Below are 21,892 nucleotides of genomic sequence, written 5' to 3' on the forward strand. Positions count from 1 at the left end.
GTTTAGGAGTGTGTCTATGGGAATGTTTGGCTATTCTTCCAGAAGCGCATTTGTGAGGTCAGGCTCTAAAGTGGACGTGTAGGCCTGGCTCGCAGTCTCCACTCTAACTCATCCTAAAGGTGTTCTATCGGGGTGAGGTCAGGACTCTGTGCAGGTCAGTCAAGTTCCTCCACCCCAAACTTGCTTATCCATGTCTTTATGGACCTTGCTTTGTACACTGGTCCAAATCATTTGGTGGAGGCTGGATTATGGTGTGGGGTTGTTTTTCAGGGGTTGGGCTTGGCCTCTTAGTTCCAGTGAAGGGAACTCCTTAAGGCATCAGCATACCAAGACATTTTGGACAAATTTCATGCTCTCAACTGTGGGAAAAGTTTGGAGATGACCCCTTCCTGTGGACAGCCTTCCCAGAAGAGTTGAAGCTGTTATAGCTGCAAAGGGTGGGCAAACTCAATATTGAACCCTACAGACTAAGACTGGGATGCCATTAAAGTTCATGTGCGTGTAAAGGCAGGTGTCCCAATACTTTTGGTAATATAGTGTATTTACCTGTGTCTTTAGTGATCTTTTAAAGCGTATCTAAATCCAAGAATAAAATTGTTTTATATATTGCAGCCTACCAGTCCTTGACATTGGCTTTCTTTTTACAGGTTTCCTTTGTTTTCACTTTTTTTTTTTTTGCCAGTAACGCATTCCCTATCCTAAGGCGACCATAATAGCTCATTGTACTCGATCTATAGAGGTTATCAATCAACGTTTGTAGGAGAAAAAATGTTTTAGAAATACAGAACAGCTTTTCTCTCCTCATCTCAATGGCCTAGGGGTAGGTGTTTTGTAGTCCACAGAAGTAAACAGGGCTGATAACAGTGTAGCAAAGGCAGAGTGGATTTCTGCAAGGCTCAAGAAGTATGTTTTTGCATTTATCAAACAGATTTAAGAAAACTCTTTCAATGCTATAAATTACAGACTAAAAAGGGAGCAAACAAGATGTCTATTGTTGGGGTTTATACATGGCAGATTACTATTACTATCAGATTTCCTAACTGATGGAAACATGGATTCTTTCTTAGGGGGTATTAATATTGCGTTGTCTACTCTAAAAGTGTCCAAGAATTGGACTAAAAAACACTAATCGCTGTATATCACTTTTTGAGTAAAATTTAGAAATGTTGTTGCTGCTGTTTTGCAATTAATATTAATCAGCATGCAGAATGAAGATCACTTATAAAGAATAATGGAGTACTGTTCTCTTTTATTTAAATGTAAAAATTCTGCAACCCAAGTGCCTTAGATTTTTTTGGAGCTCTCTACAAAATGTAAGTGCAGTTCTCCCTCTACCGCCAATGTCAGTTGACTCTTTCTTATGCATCCTGCTCCCTTTACTATGAAATCTGACATTTAGAAACCTAGCATTTGCATCAAACCTCTCCCCAATCTTCCATATAGTTTAACTTTTATTTATTTATTTATTTTTTTGTTCATTATATTTAATCACACATTGGTATCATATGGTATGCATTGCTTGATCAGAAGTGGAGCAATTTTTGCAGAGACTGCTTCTTGTTTTCACTCATTGTATAGCAAGCTTCTGCAGTAGCTAGTAACTTTTTAAAAACTGTGGATGAGAAGATAGAGGTTCCACCTGGAAAGTTTTTTTTTTATCTTAGTGGACCTTAATAGAAGAATGATTATGGTATATGTTCTCATGAATCTGAAAAAATTATAAAAAGGTGTGAAAATCTGCCTGCATGCACTCACCACAGGTAGGTTTTCTGCGCAACTACTCGGAAGGCCACCTATGCTGCAAAAAGGTTTACAGGACTAAAACATTAAAAGAAACCTATTGGTGTTTCCATTGCCAGCCTGGTCATGAATGTCCCTATCACTCTAGCTACTATAAGTTGAATCACTATATAGATCAGACATATAGACTTTATTTGCAGCATACTAGTTTCAGGTCAGTGACTCAGAAGGTAATGAAGATGGGGACAGCCAGCTGCTAGCATTTTCAGAAGGTGGTCAGCTATGGTAGCCAGTGCATTTCTTTCATGACTGGCTTTCTTATCACATGAGGATTGCATTTTCCATTACTACCCCTAGATGTCCTCTGCATCCTGTTAGAATGCTAATACTGAAAGTTTGTTATGCTGGTAATACTTTTCAATATGATCTTTTTAAAGCATATCTTGAGCTCAAAACTTAAACTCTAAACTAACGGTTACTAACCGTAGACTCCAGTGTGTTTGCCTGGGTGCTGGTGATTTCATGCAGTCTTCCCATAGCCTCCTGGGAAACCTGAGTGTAAGGGGGCTTGTAATTGGCTGATGTTGTGAGCCAACTGGTACAAGTCCCTGCCCTGCTTCTTATTCTTGCTAAAACAACCACCCACCTGCTTAAAACCCTAAACCTCCGCCATATTGTGCCCAACTCCTTGCATTCCCATGACATCCCTAATTATTAGCCTTTATGGTCTAAACTCTAAAGAAAGGAAAGTCCACACAAGAGAAGTATAGTTGCTGCACTTTACTGATGTGACTACTGATATAATCTTTTGAAGTATCATCACATAGACCAGGGATATGCAATTAGCGGACCTCCAGCTGTTGCAAAACTACAAGTCCCATCATGCCTCTGGGTGTCATGCTTGTGGCTTTCAGTCTTGCTATGCCTCATGGGACTTGTAGTTCTGCAACAGCTGGAGGTCCACTAATTGCATATCCCTGACATAGACATACTATCCAGGGTCGCTTGACAGTGCTTTGTCAATCACATAGAGTGAATGATCCACAGCAGTCACATGTGATAGCAGCATACGACACCTTAAAGTTAAGCCATCTTCCCTGTATACAGTTTCTCTCCTTCCCAGGGTCATTAGTACTCACGCAGAGGGCTCTGGCTTGCCTTAAGCTATCTTGTGTCCAGCTCACAACTGGTGGTTAAAGAGTCTCTACAAAATCAAACAATGGCTTAGAAAAAAGAGCTCAGCTCAGCTTTGGGGACCCGAGGGTGTAAGATATCTGGTCTTGGTACTTTTTATTTAAAGATATATATTTTTTTTTAATCGAAATGTTTCTTGACCATGTCGCTTTCAAGCCATTGTGGATCATTTGGGGTTATGTCAATACTGTACCTGTTAGGGACTTCAGCTTCCCCTACGATGTCACCGATTGAGTGATGTCGGCTGACAGCGGGCTAAAGCTGTCACTCAGCCGATCCAGGCTCAGGAAAGATCTCAACCATATGGTTGGTATCCGCCCAGAAGCCTGGACCGACACTTGACTCAGCCTCTCAGCAATCCACTGAGAGCCGGAACCAGCCCCTCCACCCCCTCCACAATCCAGTGCTCTAGTGAGTGCTGGAGGGGAGAGCAGCTGACTGACAGTCCCAGCTCTCTGCTCAGAATATAGGGGGAAAACTAAGCAATCAGTGGTGTTTGATCACCGAGCCGGCTGGGGACAGATGCATCAGGTATAAATGTTTGTTTTAAAACCCCAAACTTCTCTTTTAAATGAAATCATGTTATGGTCACTCCTACCCAGATGTTCCTTTTTTATATGAACATTAGTAATGAGCATGGTTTGAGATGGACAGGTCCAGCAGAGCATAATTTCTAGCTTTGGCCTCTATGAACTGTATTGTCATGTAAAGTGTTTTTACATTTCCGGCCTTTTACTGTTCTAGCAGTGCCATTGTTAAAGCCAATTTCAGGGTAGGTAAAATCCCCCATTTATTATCACTACCCCAAGCCTTGCAGCCATTTTTTTAGGAATATGTAAACCATAAAATGTGAACTTCTTGACAACTTTAGGTAACTGAATTGCTGCACACACAGGAAGTGAAGTGCAGAAGAGACTTCATAGGCAGAAATATAAGTGTTTTCAAAGGTGCTCTGGATGAAAGCTAATAAAGTAGTACTTAGCCTGCAGGATCTACATTAACAAACTATTCCTGCAGCTAATTAAATTACAGTTCCCGGATAATTAAAATTTACTAAGAATCCCATGAATGCATATATAAAATGACGATGACCTCCATGACAAATGCAGAATCTCAAGAGGAAGATTAGGGTTTTTGTGTTCCCACTATGGGAAAGAATGTATTTGTTTGTGAGATGTTAGAATACTGAATGACGTCTTTATTTCTCTTGAGTACAGCATAAGGGAAAACTTTATTGAAGGGAACATCTGAATGCAATCACAAATTTGGGATATTTGCTTGTTAGTTGTATAATAGACAAGATAATTGTTCTGAGTATGAGGAACTATGGATCATGTTCTCTTATCTAAACCAAGGTACCAATGCACAACTTGTCAAACAAATGCCAAAAAACAAGATGTTGCATGATAAACCTGTGTTATGTAAAACTAAATGTATATAAAAGGGTATGTCAAGTTATTTTATAAAAGAGAAAAGTTAGCACTGCGCATAGAAATCAGTGTAATTCTAGATACGTTTTTTTTTTTTTTTCTTGTGCATTTAAGAGAATAGAACCAATATTTTATCTGTTGTATTTCCACTTTCTCTTGTCTATAATTTATACAATTGTGTATAGGAAGGCAGAAGGATTCAATGTGTAAAATGTACATATTGACCAGTTGAGTAATTTGGGATGGTGTATAAATATATATCATTGGTCCCACTCCATGGCTATAAATCTACATTTGGCTTTTGGAACCCTTAATTATAGCTCCCATTATTGAAGTACTTAAAGTACAGCCACATCTGTGCTAAAAAAAATAAAATAAAAAAAAAAAAAACAAACTTAGTGTTGCTGCACTTTACTGATGTGACTACTGATGTCATCTTTTGAAGTAACATCACAGACCACCTAGGGGAGGTGATGTCTTTAGGTTTCTGTGGAAGTAGGAGGTCTTTTGGATTTTCCATTTGAGAACACTTGTACCCAATGGGTTAAATTTTTGAGTGGGATCTTACCCATATTTATGATTGACCGCCCCTTGCTTTTTCCCTTTTTTTTTTTTTTTTTTTCTCTTGGCTTGTTTCCTGCAGTCTATTGGCACCTATTTCTATCTATCATATATTACCTTTTTTTTTGGCGTTGATTCGAGACTATGCACATACTTTGGGAATATGTCAGTATCGGTCCTTATGATGTTCTAACACTTTGCTTTTAAAATCAACATCAACTTCATTTTGTGTGTGTATACATGTTTTCTATTATTTTGTGTATGTTGTTGTAACTATATAATGATTTTGACTGATGTGTCGAGTTTGCTCCAAGTTCAGTTGGTGTATCAGATTTTTTTCTGGCAGTGGATTTGGACCGAGCTCTTTACATCAGATTTGAGTGTAAGTACCATGTATTCTAGCCGGGTTTTCTTTGTAACACCAGCTGACTACTAATTTTAATTGGTTAGTTCATCTGTAACCTAATGACACATTAGAGCAGTATATAGGTGATTTGTGGTGACTAGTTCCGATAGGTAATGACTAAGCGCTAACATTTGCGCGAAATGTCTACCTCTTTGTCCCCTGCCAACCACTTGTCATATGAAGCTTCAATAAATGGATTTTTGGAAGTGCAGCCATCTGGAATTATTATTTCTTTATTATACATTACAGTGCTTGTGCTGTGTAATTTGGACCCCTCTATCACCTGAAATACCTGGCTGATCCTGCCTGGTTCTGCCCTCCCCCCTGTAAACTGACCACAGTTTATCATGGCTGCTGAGACCTTACACCTTGGTCAGTTTACATGCCTTCGTCATCCGTGGCTCTCTTGTGTCCTGTCCCGATCCTTCCCTCCTGATGATAGAATAACAGTGTAAAGTCTCTCCAATTCTCTCTGTTAGATAATGCTAAGTGCCCCAGTGTGTGTGTGTGTGTGTGTGTGTGTGTGTGTGTGTGTGATCTCTCATTTTTTTATTTATTTATTTTTTTAAAATCCGCTGTGTACCTTTTATTTCGTAGCGCTGATTGGCGCTCACGTAACTGCCCGGCTCTCTCCTCCTCTCTTGCTCCTGGCTGACATCAGCGTGAGTTCTCGGCCCCTTCCACTATAGCTGTCTACCTGGAAGAGGAGAGAGGCGGGTGGTAACGTGAGTGCTGATTGGCGCTATGGAATAAGGTACACAGCAGCTTTTTCTTCTTCCTTTTTTTTTTTTTTTTTTTAATCACACACATATGGAAATATAGCATTATCTAACAGAGGGGATTGGAAAGACTTTACAACCACTTTAACTTTTCCTAACAGTAGCCTCCTGCTGTGCTTTAAAGCCAAAATCTCCTCTTGTGTGGGCATAGTAACTTCCTACAGACTTTAAACTTTAAAGAGTAACTCATGGTCCAGCTACAGTGGAACATGATGCAAGAAACCTGTGCTCTATGAGCATTCCCACACTGTGATCTGCTGTGGGTGTCAATATATTCCTAACCCCCCCCCCCCAAACCAGACATCCCAAGTCTCCCGAATTTTGGGGGCATCTCCCAGACACCCTCAAGTGTTGCCCGATATCCCGGCCGCGGGGCTGATCCTGGATTGTCCCCTGGTTCACAGCAGGGGATGATCGGTGCAGCAGGAGGGACAGCTGTGAACACCGATCTCCCTGTATAGCTGACATCCGCTTCACCTTCTCTCCCTCCCATGGCTGTCAGCTATAAAGGGAGATCGGTGATCACAGCTGTCCCTCCTGCTGCACTGAACATCCCCGACTGTTCCCTGTATCCTCCTCCTCAAGCCCCCCTCCGTGTCCTTCTCCCCCGTTCTTCTCTGGCTTCCTTTCCTCCTCCGCCCCCTCTCATCCCCCGCAGCCGCTTCCCTCCTCTCCTCTCCCGCCAGCTGTAGGGATCTGTCAGGATGGCGAGCGGAGGAAGGGACCGGTCATGTACAAGCCCCTTCCTTTGGACACAGTGAGCGAGATTGCTCCTGTGTCCTGTGATAACTGAGCAGAGTAACCTGTGTGTTTACTCTGCTAAGTTTATGAATGGATAGGAGTCTGTCTTCTGTCCATTCATCTTCAATGCTGAGAAAGGAACTGGGGAATCAATGTCCTCAGTCCCTTTTTCCATACCAAAGAGGAGATGTCAGGGGTCTGTTTAGACCTCTGATATCTCAACAAAGAACCCCCCCCCCCCCCCCCCAGGTTTGATTTAAACAAAAAAAAATGAAATTATAAACAAAAATTATAAAAGAATTAAATATATAAAATTAACTGGCACCACCCCCCTGCCCTACCAACATTGTCCACTGCCCCAACCCCCTCCCCCAAAAAGCATTGTGAACAAAAATAAAAATAAAAAATTAAATTGTAAAAAAACAATATGTAAAAATAAAAACGGTCACCATCACCGCCACATACCCCTTCCCCAGAAGCACTGTGAAAAAAAATATTTTAAAAAATGATTTAAAGAAAATAATAAAAAACAAGATTGTACAAAATAGAGAAAAAAAAAAAAAACAATCTGACACACTGCTCTACTGACATTGTCCACTACCTCACCCCCACCCCCAATCATTGTGAAAACAAAAAATAATAAAAAAAATACAATTGTAAAATAATAATAATAAAAAAGAACTACTGACACCATCCTGCACATACTACTCACCACTGTACACTCCACACTCCTCACATGCACATACTACCCACTGCCATATACACTGTATATTCCCTATTTATTACTACATTCTGCACTATGTAAGTCATCTCAGACTCTATTAAACCACACCCCATTTAAGCCACGCCCAATATGTAGCACAGTTTTAGCCAGGCCCACCTCCCTGAAATTAGTTTTTGCAGGTTGGGATGTTTGCCAAACACAAATCGCAAACACAGACCCTGGAATTCATTAAGTCTGGCGCAGACAGAGCAATAGGAAAGTTAGAGTAGAAGAGCTGTGCCACATTTTAAAAGCAATGTGCCAAACACAATAGAAAGCTTAATGCCGCAGTTCCCCTCATAGAGCCTGCAACATTTTAAAAGCAATGCGCCAAATACAATAGAAAGATTAATGCAACAGTTCCCCTCAGAAGAGATGTGCAACAATTTGAACTGCATTTGCGCCAAAGTGTGATAAGAATAGAGCAGCAGTTTAATTCAGAAGAGGTGTGAGATGAATAGAAAAGTATTGCGCCATAATCAAGTACCCAGTTCAGACAAGTACATGAATTTGGCACATTCTGCACCACTTTCTCACTGCGTCTGAGACATTTTGTGACTAATCGCAGCACAGCTGGCATGGCGGGAGCCCCCTACTCGGAAGTGCTGGATAACGTACTAGATATGTGATCAGGCGCAGAGACGCTCTGCCGTCTTACTCCTACGTGAAGTGGTCGGCAAGCAGTTAAGTTACATTTTAATTTGCAATATATTTGATGTTTATTATTCCAGTTATGTTGTAATGAGGTTTAACATAATCTTGGTAATATAAATACAACACTAACATTTATGTTCTCTACACTTATATGTGCCTTTTACATGCAAGCCAAGTCCTTTCCTTGGGGTTTTCAATTGGGTTAGATGCTAAACGATTCTCTAGAATACATGCTTTTTCCCCTTACCACTTTTACTCCTTGAGGCTGGGTTATCACCTATGCGAATTAGATGAGGGTTTCTCCACATTGAATTCGCATGACAGGAGATTGTGACCGGCTCTCTATGGAGCCGGTTTATATATCTCTGATGTGACTGCTGAGCGGCTTGCACAGGAATGCTGTGCGTCTTTGGCTCCGTTTCAGGGACGATTTCAGGCAAAAATATGGCCCTGAAATGCAGAACAGGGACGCTCCAGACCCCTGCTGAAAGCCGCATCCGTCGGAGGTGTGAACCCAGCCTGAGAGATGACATTTGAATACTCATGGCCCAGGTCCCCTGGTGACATAGGTAATGATTTGTAAATAATATTTCTGATAAAGTGCCTTGCAAAATGATTCATGTCCCTTGGCATTTTTCATGTTTTGTTGCCTCACAACCTGGAATTAACATGGATTGTTTGAGGATTTGCATCATTTAATTTACAGAGCATGCCCACAACTTTGAAGGTGTGTGTGTGGTGGTGTTTTTTTTCTTTTTTTTTTTTAAATTGTGAAGCAAACAACAAATAGGACAAAATAACAGAAAAAGTCAATGTACATAACTATTCAACCCCCCTAAAGTCAATATTTTGTAGAGCCACCTTTTGCGGATATCACAGCTCCAAGTCGCTTTGGATAAGTCTCTATGATCTTGCCACATCTTACCACTGGGATTTTTGCCCATTCATCCTTGCAAAACTGCTCCAGCTCCTTCAAGTTGGATGGTTTTTGCTTGTGAACAGCAATTTTTAAGTCTGACCACAGATTTCCTATTGGATTGAGGTCTGGGCTTTGACTAGGCCATTCCAACACATTTACATGTTTCCTCTTAAACCACTCAAGTGTTGCTTTAGCAGTGTGTTTGGGGTCATTGTCCTGCTGGAAGGTGAACCTCCATCCTAGCCTCAAATCACAGACAGAGTGGTACAGGTTTTGCTCAAGAATATCCCTGTATTTAGCACCATCCAACTTTCCCACAACTCTGACCAGTTTCCCAGTCCCGACTGCTGAAAAACATCCCCACAGCATGATGCTGCCACCACCATGTTTCACTGTGGGGATGGTGTTCTTTGGGTGATGTGATGTGTTGGGTTTGCGCCAGACATAGCGTTTTCTTTGATGGCCAAAAAGTTCAATTTTAGTCTCATCAGACCAGAGCACCTTCCTCCATACATTTTGGAAGTCTTCCGCATGCCTTTTCGCAAACTCAAAATGTGCCATTTTGTTTTTTGCTGAAAGTAATGGCTTCTTCTGGCCACTCTGCCATAAAGCCCAACTCTATGGAGCGTACGGCTTATTATCGTCTTATGTACAGATACTACAGTCTCTGCTATGGAACTCTGCAGCTCCTCCAGGGTTACCTTGGGTCTCTGTGCTGCCTCTCTAATTAATGCCCTCCTTGCCCGGTTCGTGAGTTTTTGTGTGCGGCCATCTCTTGGCAGGTTTGCTGTTGTGCCATGTTCTTTCCATTTGGTTATGATAGATTTGATGGTGCTCCTAGGGATCATCAAAGATTTGGATATTTTTTTTTTTTTAACCCTGACTTGTACTTCTCAACATTGTCCTTTACTTGTTTGGAGAGTTCCTTGGTCTTCATGACAGGGCCGTTTTTAAGGCAGGGCAAAAGGGGCAGCTGCCCTGGGCCCTGTCATTGTTGTGGAGCCCAAAGCAGCTGCCTCATACCTGACAACTATCCTGGTTTAAATTCCCTCATCCTTGAGGTTTGAAGGTGTGAAGTGCTGCTACTAAAGCCCAGCTCTGCCCTATTGTTGTGTACAGATGACTCACCAGCAGACCCTGTGTTTACATGCAAATTACCGGCATTTATATGTAAATAGCGGTGGCATTCATATGTAAATAGCGGCGGCCGGCGGGATTGATATGTATATCATGTCCCCGCAAGGTCATATCCACAGTAATCTCTAGCAACCAATCAACAAGCAGAAATCATGTGCTGCAACCTCTAGCAACTAATCAGTGAGCCGTAATGTGTGCTGTAACCTCTAGTAACCAGTCAGTGAACGGTAATGATAAACTGTAACCTCTGGCAACCAATCGCAATAGCTGCATAATCTGATTCAGTAAACTGATTTTGAGTCTAGCTGCTATTTATTGTATGTCTCAGAGCAGGTGGAAAGCAAAACTGCATGGGGGGGGGGGGGGGGGGGCAAGAAAAGTTTTGCCCAGGGTCCAATCAGTATTAAAGACGGCCCTGCTTCATGGCAGTGTTTTGGTTAGTGGTGCCTCTTGCTTAGGTGTTGCAGCCTCTGGGGCCTTTCAAAAAGGTGTGTATATATAATCACAGATCATGTGACACTTAGATTGCACACAGGTGGACATCTTTTCACTAATTATGTGACTTCTGAAGGTAATTGGTTGCACCAGAGCTTTTTATGGGCTTCATAACAAAGGGGGTGAATACATCCGCACATGCCAATTATCAGTTTTTTTATTTCTGAAAAATAGTTTTATGTATATATTTTTCTTCACTAACTTAGACTATTGTGTTCTGATCCATCACATATAATTCAGATTAAAAAAAACATTGAACTAAAGTCTGTAATGTAATAAAATAGGTAAAAAGCCAAGGGGGTGAGTACTTTTGCAAGGCACTGTATTTTATAACAATTTTGGCTGTAAGATCTGATGAACAAATCTGTATTCTCTGTACTATCCTTCAATTTAAACTTATCCTGTGGGAGCAAACTTTCAACTTTTCACAATAAATACAATATTAATTTAACCACTTCAGCCCTGGAAGGATTTACCCCCTTCATGACCAAGCCATATTTTGCGATAAGGCACTGTGTTACTTTAACTGACAATTGCACGGTCGTGCGACGTTGTACCCCAACAAAATTGATGTCCTTCTTTCCCCAAATATAGAGCTTTCTTTTGGTGGTATTTGATCACCTCTGCAGTTTTTTTAAGTTTTGCGCTATAAACAAAAAATTTTTACTTTCTGCTATAAAACCTATCCAATAAAATATGTAAAAAATCAAATTTCTTCATCAATTTAGGCCAATTTGTATTCTGTTACACTGTGCATCAGTGCTGAGGTAACTCCCCTGCTTCCAGGGAGACTGTTCTCCCTTTTTCCATCCAAGCAGGAACATCTGCCAAGCTTGAGAACCGATTTCCCAGCTCATTGATCGAACTCTGATCAACCCTCAGTCATTAATTGCAAGTATTCTTCCTTCCCAATTCTACCTTATTTCTTTGTGGCTGTATAGTGTCTTTATCTTTTGAAACATCTTTTTTCTGTAAATGTTTTATTTGCATCAACTTTGACCTTTTCATAATAAACCCTTATGTTGAAAAGTGTTAACCTTGTCTCTAAAGCTCTTAATGCAAGCTATAAACCAACCTGCCTCTTAAAGGGCGCTACTGTGGTAGAGTAGGGCCTCTGAGCAGACCTGTCTGTGGTGGCAGTGTGTGTTGCAGACACTTATTCTAAAATTATAATTGGTATTGCTAAAATTACGAGTCTCCCCCGGCTTGGTCTTTTAAACAGGGGTGGTGGCAGTTAAAGGGTTAATTGTGTAGTTAGCCTAGTGACAGTCGCTCTCAGGCTGCTCGCACCTAGATTGTGGTAAAGCTGGAAAATCTTTGTGCTGGGCGCAGCTGAGAGTGGCATTGTTACGTAAGTGACAGCGTGGTGTGAGGTTGGCCGGTCCTTCGTTGCAAGTTAGCGAGGAGGGCTGGGATCTGACACCCGCGTTTGTCACATATTGGTGCAACCATCAGTCCCTCTCCTCACGCCAGGGTACTAGGTGTAATCCTAGACGCTGACTTGTCATTTCAGCCTAAAATCCAATCGTCAAGAGTTTGTAGAATTCACCTCTTGTAACATCTCTAAAATTCGCCCCTTTTTAACAAATGAAACCACCAAGCTCCTCATTCACTCCCTTATTATCTCTCGCCTTGACTATTGCAACTCCCTTCTCATTGGCCTGCCTCTCCATAGGCTATCCCCTCTTCAGTCTATCATGAATGCTGCTGCCAGACTTATCCACCTTACTAATCGCTCAGTGTCTGCCAACCCTCTCTTCCAATCCCTACACTGGCTCCCAATTACTCAGCCAATTAAATTCAAAATACTGAGCCATTCACAACTTTGCCCTGAGCTACATCACCAATCTTGTCTCCAAATATCACCCAAATCGTCCTCTCCACTCTTCTCAAGACCTCCTGCTCTCAAGCTCTCTCATCTTCTCCTCCCATGCTCGTCTCTAGGATTTCTCCAGAGCCTCTTCCGTCCTCTGGAATTCGCTACCTTAACCTGTCCGGCTATCCCCTACCCTTGTTACCTTCAGGCGATCCCTGAAAACTCATCTCTTCACGAAAGCCTATTACGTCTCCAACTAATCTCCTACCACTTCCAACAGCTCATTCCCCACAGTTACAACCTTTTGTACCATGTGCCCCACCCTATTAGATTGTAAGCTCTTCTTAGCAGGCCCTCTTAAATCTCTTGTATTTTATTGTATTATAACTGTATTGTCTCCCTTTTTATATTGTAAAGCGCTGCGTAAACTGTTGGCGCTATATCAGTTCTGTATAGTAATAATAATGTTCTGGAAGAGGGGCAGGGCCTAGAACTGGAGTGGCAGGCAGCTCATGTGGGAGCCCTGACCAATCCCCGACTGGAATTGGCAGGGGGCCAATATAAGCTGAAGTAACAGGCCACTGGGGGGAGTTGTGGGCTGGGAGAAGTGGAGAATGGAGTACTAGACAGCAGCAGAAGGCCATCCCCATATGGGGGAGGGGGGTGCGCCGATCGCTGGAGGAGGCCTGGGAGAACTGTGAGGGAACTTCACCTTTACACGGTCATTGGTGAAGTCCACATCTTTACACGGTCATTGATGTGGAATTCCTGGAGCAGAGGGGCAGGAGAAGCTGTCGGAAAGTACGGTCCGGTAATGTTCTCCATCATTCACTCAGGGCAGAGAAAGGTCAGTGAGTGTACCACAGTGGAGGGCTGGATGTGGAGACATGCCAGGAAGTCTGTGAGGGAACTTCACCTTTACACGGTCATTGAAGTCCTCATTACACGGTCATTGATGAGGAGTCATGGATCAGAGGAGAGACTGTGGGGAATAGTGTCAAATCGATGTGGCCCAAGGGCGCAGGATTTACAAGCTGGGCTCCACTGGGAACAGTAGTCCACTGTTCAACACATGCTATTAAACTACTAGGCCTCCAGGGAGAGGTACAGTACCTGACCACGACATTGTGTTTCCAGCGCGATACCATCGCGATGGTTCTCGGCGACAGGGTACTGTGCATGTCGCGCTGGCTCACTCATCGGGAAAGGAAAACTTTTTTTTCCTTTCCCGATGAGTGACAGGCAGTCCTGACAGCTGTCTGGTATGAATCCTGAGGGGGAACGCCACGCCAAATTTTAAATGAAAAAACCGACGTGGGTTCCCCCCAGGGGCATACCAGGCCCTTAGGTCTGGTATGGATTGTAAGGGGAATCCCCTACGGCGAAAAATCGGCGTGGGGGTCCCCCCCAAATCCATACCAGACCCTTATCCGAGCACGCAGCCCGGCCGGCCAGGAAAGGGGGTGGGGACGAGTGAGCGCCCCCCCTCCTAAACCATACCAGGCCGCATGCCCTCAACATGGGGGGGTGGGTGCCTTGGGGGAGGGGGGCGCCCTGAGGGCCCCCCAAAGCACTTTGTCCCCATGTTGATGAGGACAAGGGCCTCTTCCCGACAACCCTGGCCGTTGGTTGTCGGGGTCTGTGGGCGGGGGGCTTATTGGAATCCGGGAGCCCCCCTTTAATAAGGGGGGCCTGGCCCCTTACCCTATGTGAATGAGTATGGGGTACATGGTACCCCTACCCATTCACCTAGGGAAAAGTGTCAATAAAAAAAACACAGTACACAGGTTTTGAGAGTAATTTATTAGGCAGCTCCGGGGTCTTCTTTCCGACTTTGGGGGGGTCTTCTTCCGACTTCTCCTGGTGTTCCGCCTCTTCTCCCGGGCCCCTCCGCTATCTTCTTCCAGCTCTTTTGCCAGCAGGGGCCCAGTCTGCTGCCGCTGTCTTGCCGCTGTCTTGTCGCTTCTTCTCTTCTTCTCTTCCTCCGGGGTCTTCTTTCTGACTTCGGGGGGGGTCTTCTTCCGACTTCTCCCAGTGTTCCGCCTCTTCTCCCGGGCCCCTCCGCTATCTTCTTACAGCTCTTTTGCCAGTGGGGGCCCGGTCTGCTGCTGCTGTCTCATCGCTTCTTCTCTTCTTCCGATGTTAACACAACGCTCTCTCCGGCTGGAATGCTTTGTGCGAGCTGCGAAGCCATTTATATAGGCGGCGACCCCGCCCCCTTGTGATGTCACGGTCCCAGCATGCGCAGGGACCCTGGCGTCATAAGAAGGCGTGACCCCAGAGTCCCTGCGCATGCTGGGACCGTGACGTCACAAGGGGGCGGGGTCACCGCCTATATAACTGGCTCCGCAGCTCGCACAAAGCATCCAGCCGGAGAGAGCGTCGTAAGAAGATAGCGGAGGGGCCCGGGAGAAGAGGCGGAACACCGGGAGAAGTCGGAAGAAGACCCCCCCCGAAGTCAGAAAGAAGACCCCGGAGCTGCCTAATAAAATACTCTCAAAACCTGTGTACTGTGTTGTTTTTTTTTTTTTTTTTTTTTATTGACACTTTTCCCTAGGTGAACGGGTAGGGGTACCATGTACCTCATACTCATTCACATAGAGTGGAGGGCCGGGATCTGGGGGCCCCCTTATTAAAGGGGGCTCCCGGATTCCGATAAGTCCCCCGCCCGCAGACCCCGACAACCAACGGCCAGGATTGTCGGGAAGAAGCCCTTGTCTTCATCAACATGGGGAGAAGGTGCTTTGGGGGGGCCCGCAGGGTGCCCCCCCTCCCCCAAGGCACCCACCCCCCCATGTTAAGGGCATGCGGCCTGGTACGGCTCAGGAGGGTGGGGGCCCTCGCTCATCCCCACCCACTTTCTTGGCCAGCCGGGCTGCGTGCTCGGATAAGGGTCTGGTATGAATTTTGGGGGGACCCCCACGCCGATTTCTCGGTGTAGGGGGTTCCCCTTACAATCCATATGGTATGCCCCTGGTAGGGAACCCACGCCGTTTTTTTCATTTAAAATTTGGCACGGCGTTCCCCCTCAGGATTCATACCAGTCAGCTGTCAGCACTGCCTGTCACTCATCGCGAAAGGAAAAAAAAAGTTTTCCTTTCCCGATGAGTGAGCCATCTCGGCGCTGGCTCCTGCGAGAAATGCGGCGAGATTGACACAATATCACGGTCACCTACTGTACTGCAGGCCTCTGGCCTAGTAGCAGCAACCAATCAGAGTCCGCATAAGAGACTATTCAGAGTGGGATCTTTTGCACATAGTAGAAGATGTGACAAGAAATTAATGTGATACAGTATAAGTTTTGTGCAGGAGGGAAGGATTTCTGGGAGCTTCACCCTTACACGGTTATGGGTGAAGTCCTCATCTTTACACGGTCATTGATGAGGAAGTCCTAGGAGCAATGGTCTGCAGGAGTTATGCAGAGGAGGAGCAATAATCTGCATGGTGATGTAGGGAAGAGACTGTAGCTGTTATACATGCGCATCATTTCTTCAGGCTCAAACTAAGTTCTGATCTATAAATATGATGGCAAAGTATTTGATCTATGGGCATCCCATATACCCCTTTCCCCAACCAAGTTATACCCCCCCAATAAACAAAAACAAAACAAAGCAAATGACTGTTCATTGTCTCTGTGGTGATATATGAAGGTCTGGCAGCGGGGTGATTTGGTGGATGTTTATCACTAGTGGCAACTACACCACTACACTGACACTAGATGAAGACAGAGATCTGTGTTCCTGATTAGCAGGAATCACAGATCTCTATCTCTCTATCTCTTCCTCTCTGACACAACGACGGTCTGCCTTGTTTACATCTGTCATTCCCCCAAACAATCGCGGGTGGCTGGACCCGCTGACTGGCTCTCTCTGTGTCCAATCACAACGGGAGTGGTTGCCAGCGGCGCGCGTGCGCCTGAGACCAGGAAGAGCGAATAAAGTACAGGTATGTTGTTTCGCACAGCTGGGCCGCCCTGCCGCAATGTATGGGCGGTCCAGAAGTAGCTAATTAGTTTCACCAATAAAGGGTTAATAAATGACAAAGGAAACCCAGTACATTGTGGGGTAGCTTAAGGTAGAACTATAGGTGTGTGTATGTGTTTTTTTTTTCCCATTTTGGATAGAGTAAGGGAGGCTTAAAACCCCTGTAATTTTTTTGCCATCTCTGTCCCATTTCCCTTCACTTCCTGTCCCTGTCCAATAGCCAGAACAGGAAGGGAGAGAAAATCCATCCAAAACAAGGGGATCCCTGGTTGTCACCAGAGCTACTGTCGCCATGGGAAGATTTTCCCTGTGCTCCTGCTCTGGTGACAATCCAAAATGTGTGTATTTTCTTTTACTTTCACTCCTTCTCTTTATATATATATATATATATATATATATATATATATATAATCAATAAAAACGGTAAACAGGGAAAAAAATATAGAGGGCAAATGCCCCTTACAATGGTACAGCGGGCAATAAAAAGCTGACCGGCATTGTAATCCCTTTGTACTCTATCCCAGGACTTTGTATTTATTTTTTTCTTCTCAGAGAATAGGTGCAGGAACTTGACCACACTCCCTGACAAAGAGCAGTAAACAGTGTGTGCCACATCCCATGAGTCTGAAAAAGACCAAAAAATTCCCCTATGGTGGGATTTTCCAGGCACTACCATAAAAAATACAGTATAGGTACAAAAATAGTTTTTATTACAAAAATCGAACAAAGTAGATAATTTAACAAAATATACAAATCAAATACAGAAAATATGTACAATGGGATACTTCAAAAGCAGAGTACATGTCGTTAAGAATACAAATAGCATAACAATGGAGAAAAGACCAAAGGTCGGGATATAATAAGTCTCACTGAACCGACGCATTTCAGAGAATCCTTCATCAGGGTTCACCAAGTGAGAGTTACCATCTATGGGATTACAGAGTAAGAGAAAGTAATTAACATCACACACACAGCAGATGACAGTCCCCCCACACCCAGTGAAGGTATGTGTGAAAGTCATACTCCCTTCCAAAGTACAAATGCTATAAGAGTATCCAAGGCATAAAATCAACTTCACAAAGGTCTCCCAGGCCGTGTGCATGTAAAGGTAGCCTATTGGGCTGATATGCCCACTTACTTGGAAAAAATCTACATTATAATTGATTGCTGTTGTTGTAGTGATCTTTTTTGAGGTAATTACAAATTTTGTGTTTACCGTTTCTCAATATAATTTTTTAGACTATGGCGAATTACACGGGAAGTAACTGGGACAGCCTCATGTCCGGCTACTTGGATGAGTATGGTAAGAACGAGCATATTGAATCTGAAATTAATGGCCTATTTTTGAAACTTACTAAAATCCTTGAAAAAGTCGTCCCTGTACTGGCACATCAGGTCCTTTTGGGACCTGAACCCACTGGGACTCAGGGTTCAAATCTTCCCTAATCTTGAGGGATTGGACACTGAGTTCAAAAGTGCATGGGAAAAAAACATACGTACATGCTCCAAAGATATGATGGAACTCCTTATTACTGAATACCAAAAGCGGTCGAATGTTCTGGATGGCGATATACAGGCCATCTGTTTGAAACTTCAACCATTACAGACCCATAAAACATACATGGACAAGGAGTCAAAACTTAAAAAACATCTGGAGGACTTTAATAAGGATATCCTCATTAAAAAGGAAAGTAAGCTCAGTAGGGATAGATGTGCCTTCAAAGAAAACAGGGCCTATAAATGGAACCAATCGCAGTCCAAAAACCTCAACAGGTTTAGAAATCGGAGGGAACATTATTCTGCCTTATCCAATTCCTCCTCAAGTGTCTCCTCTGTTTCCTCACAGGTTTCCTCTAAGAACAAAAAGGTACCTCGTTCCAACCAAAGTGACAATAGATCCCAGGGATCCAGGACCCACAATACGAATACAACAGACGGTCCCCATAGCATGCCCCCCGTCACAGGTAGGACACCATTAGGGGCAAGCAGTTGCTCTGCCTCTGCCCCTCCAATACCGTTGGTGGGCAATACAAACTCACCTCCGGTTACGAGGTCTAGAACGACTCACCAGGGAGGAGATAGACAGGAAACGGTCCCTTTAGCAGAGGCACTTTTAACCAAACTCACACACAGAACATAGATCTTGATAGGGAGGGGCTTCTCTCTGACAGTGTTGATTCACCCATTGGGGCTTTCAGCATTGTCAACCTCTCCTCCCACGTTCTTACGGACAGTGAAGCTCGCATACTCCAGAAAGGACTCGGATTCTGCCCAAATGAAAACATGGACAGGTTTGAGGTCATCAAAGATCTAGAAATGTTTGCACGCAAACTCATGTTAAAGAACGAGTACCAAAAACCCCAGGGATCCATAGATCTAACACCCCAAGAAAATCAGGCTATTGATCAGCTGGTGTCACTCCTTGAGGAGAGTGACACAGCTGATCTCATTGACTGCATTGACTTGCCCACAGTGCTATCTCTTCTTTGGATAATAAGGAGGGGTCGGCACAGGAGTCCAAACAAGGGTCCAAACTTAAGAAAAAATCAGTCCAGTTTCCACCCCCCAGCTCCAACCCAAACATCTCCACGTTTCTTAAACTGGTATATAGAGAAATTGACAGGTTACACATTCGCACTCCCAAAACGATTAACATCAACATGGCTGATAGACAGGCACTTAAGGAACTCAGTGATAACAAGTCAATAGTTATCAAACCCTCTGACAACGGGGGCAACATTGTCCTGATGGACAATGCTCAATATATCTCGATGTGCCAGAGAATTTTAATGAATAAGAATTGGTACAAGAAAATTACGAGAGACTTGGTAAATAGGTTCCACCAAGAATATTACTCTTTGGTGGATACAGCATACAATAACAAAGTCATCAACAAAACCATCTGGGAATATATCAGAGTCAAATTTCCGGTTGTACCAACTTTTTATTCATTACCAAAAATTCACAAAGACAGCCACAATCCAACTGGGAGACCAATTATCTCTGGTAGAGGGTCCATCAGTGAAAACGCAAGTCGTTTAATTGATGAATATCTCAAACCCCATGTTATCAGCTTACAATCTTTTGTGAAGGATACTATACATTTTCTCAAAATCATTGAAAACCTCATTATACCAGATAATGCATACTTGGTAACCATTGACGTAGAGGCCTTGTACAGCTCTATTCCCCATGCTGGGGGGCTTAGAGCTGTCAAGAAGGCTATTTACCAGAGACGGGATGGAGATTGGGCCTACAATGAATTCATCCTACAGTTGCTGGAATATATCCTGTATCACAAGATTTTTACCTTTGATGGCTCCCATTTCCTCCAGGTGCAGGGGGTGGCGATGGGGACTTGTTGTGCCCCATCCTACGCGAACCTGTACCTGGGGGAATGGGAAACCACATTTCTCAAAATCGATGAGAACTCGTCGATGTATACGAGCCACTTCCTTATGTGGTTCAGATACATCGATGACATTTTCACCATCTGGGATGGCCCCATAGAGCTCTTGCAGTCATGCCTAGAGTGCATGAACAAGAACCGCTTTAACCTTAATGTCATCGAGTCGCAGTGAGATTGCCTTTCTGGATGTTATGGTTTACAGAGGGTCAGGATGGTGGACTCAGCAGTGGCCTCTATCCTACATGCCTCTAGTTTTCATCCACCAAGCCTTATAAGGTCTATACCATACAGCCAGTACCTGAGGGTGCGCAGGAATTGCACCGACGAAGCGACCTTTAAAATCGAAGCAAATAATCTGCACACAAGACTCCTTGAGAGAGGATATTCACATACCTCTCTCAAAAAGGCTTATAGGCGGGCCATTACGCATACTAGACAGGCTCTGATTTATTTGCAAAAACATAAGAACCAGGATAACCCTCTGCGTATTATCACCAAATACTGCAATCAACACGCAGCTCGAACTGAGATGGATTTACAATCTGCGGGCGACCAGGCCCCCGGGACTCAATGACACAACATGCTTCAAGCCATTCTTGGAGGGCTTTGACTCCGGGGTTATGGAGAAGTAGGCATACTTCTCAGCATTTGCCATGTTAGCACCCCATGTTGCTTTACTGTTGGATGCAGGGGTTCTATATTTGACCCCGGCCCCCATATCTCCCCCTTATCTGTTCTCACCTTTATGATGGCTTTTGTTGCCCGCATATACACATTTTTTACGTGGGATACCAAATATAAGTTTCCTTTGATATCTGAGGGGCTTTCTTACATCTAATGCCTCTATATTTGTTGGGGATGGGGGCATTAATGTGGTCTTTACCAGATCAGATTCCAAGATTGATACATGAGTAGGTCCAAACCCTGGATGCCTGATCTGTGGCTGTTGTATGTTTTTTTCTTTCCGTGTAACGACTTCACAATTGTCTTCCATGCTGAGGTTGCATTTGTATTATATCCATATACTATCTTGGTTGTGCATCTCTGCATGCATGAATCTCATGCGTGCATGCCATGTTATTATCATTGATTCTTTTTTGCAGATTCTTTTTTCCTTTTTTTGTTATGGATTGGTATAGGTGCTTAAGCCCACTCTTACTTAGCTGTTGCTATCTTTGTGCGCAGACCCGGCATGGCAAGGGTGTCCCTCTCTGGGACACGCTGGGGGGAGTTGCTTTTTTACGCTCCTCCATCCCTGACCTGTATCAGCTTGGCTGTCTCCAGTGCAGGCTTGCCATGCCGGTGGGAGTGGACGGTGGCGCGCAACTCCGATGCGCGGCGCCGTGACGTTTTCCGCTGCCTTGCGTTCCAGCTCGGCTGGCGTGCATGCGCAGTGCGTCTTCGGGGTCGGCGCTTGTGGGGAGGCGTGGCGCGGTCCACACTCAGGGGGCCCATTGATTGGACCAGGCTGAGTGCACATCCCTTTCAGCCTGATAACTATTCAGCTGTCGGGGGGTGGGATGAGAGAGCTCAGGGCGATACACATCCTTTCAGCTGATCTTTATTATAATCAGCTGACAGCACAACCTGGTGGATATAAACACTGAGCCCATTCACTCTGATCCTGTGATCGGAGGAGGACGTTTCACTGATGCTGTGTCCCTGGGCTGACTAAGAAGGTGATTTATAGCAATTTGGGTTATTTTCCTTTCTTTTTTACTTTTATGTTTATTCAAGATGCTGTCTGGCCTTTTTTCCTTATTATTGGAATATACCCACCTACATTAGAATCACCTTCTTTTCTCCAAACCAGGTCTTTTTTACTACCTGTAGCTGCATGGTGGCCAGCTCGGACTCTCAGCCTC

General features: G+C 44.1%; 1 protein-coding gene across 1 annotated transcript in view; it reads left to right on the top strand.

Moving 5' to 3' along the window:
- LOC141139627 (putative serine protease K12H4.7) overlaps positions 1-21,892 on the top strand; it is a 111,153-nt gene that overhangs the window by 33,199 nt on the left and 56,062 nt on the right. The window lies entirely within an intron of this gene.

The sequence above is a fragment of the Aquarana catesbeiana genome, linkage group LG04, assembly GCF_042186555.1.
Source record: "Aquarana catesbeiana isolate 2022-GZ linkage group LG04, ASM4218655v1, whole genome shotgun sequence".
Lineage (NCBI taxonomy): Eukaryota > Metazoa > Chordata > Amphibia > Anura > Ranidae > Aquarana > Aquarana catesbeiana.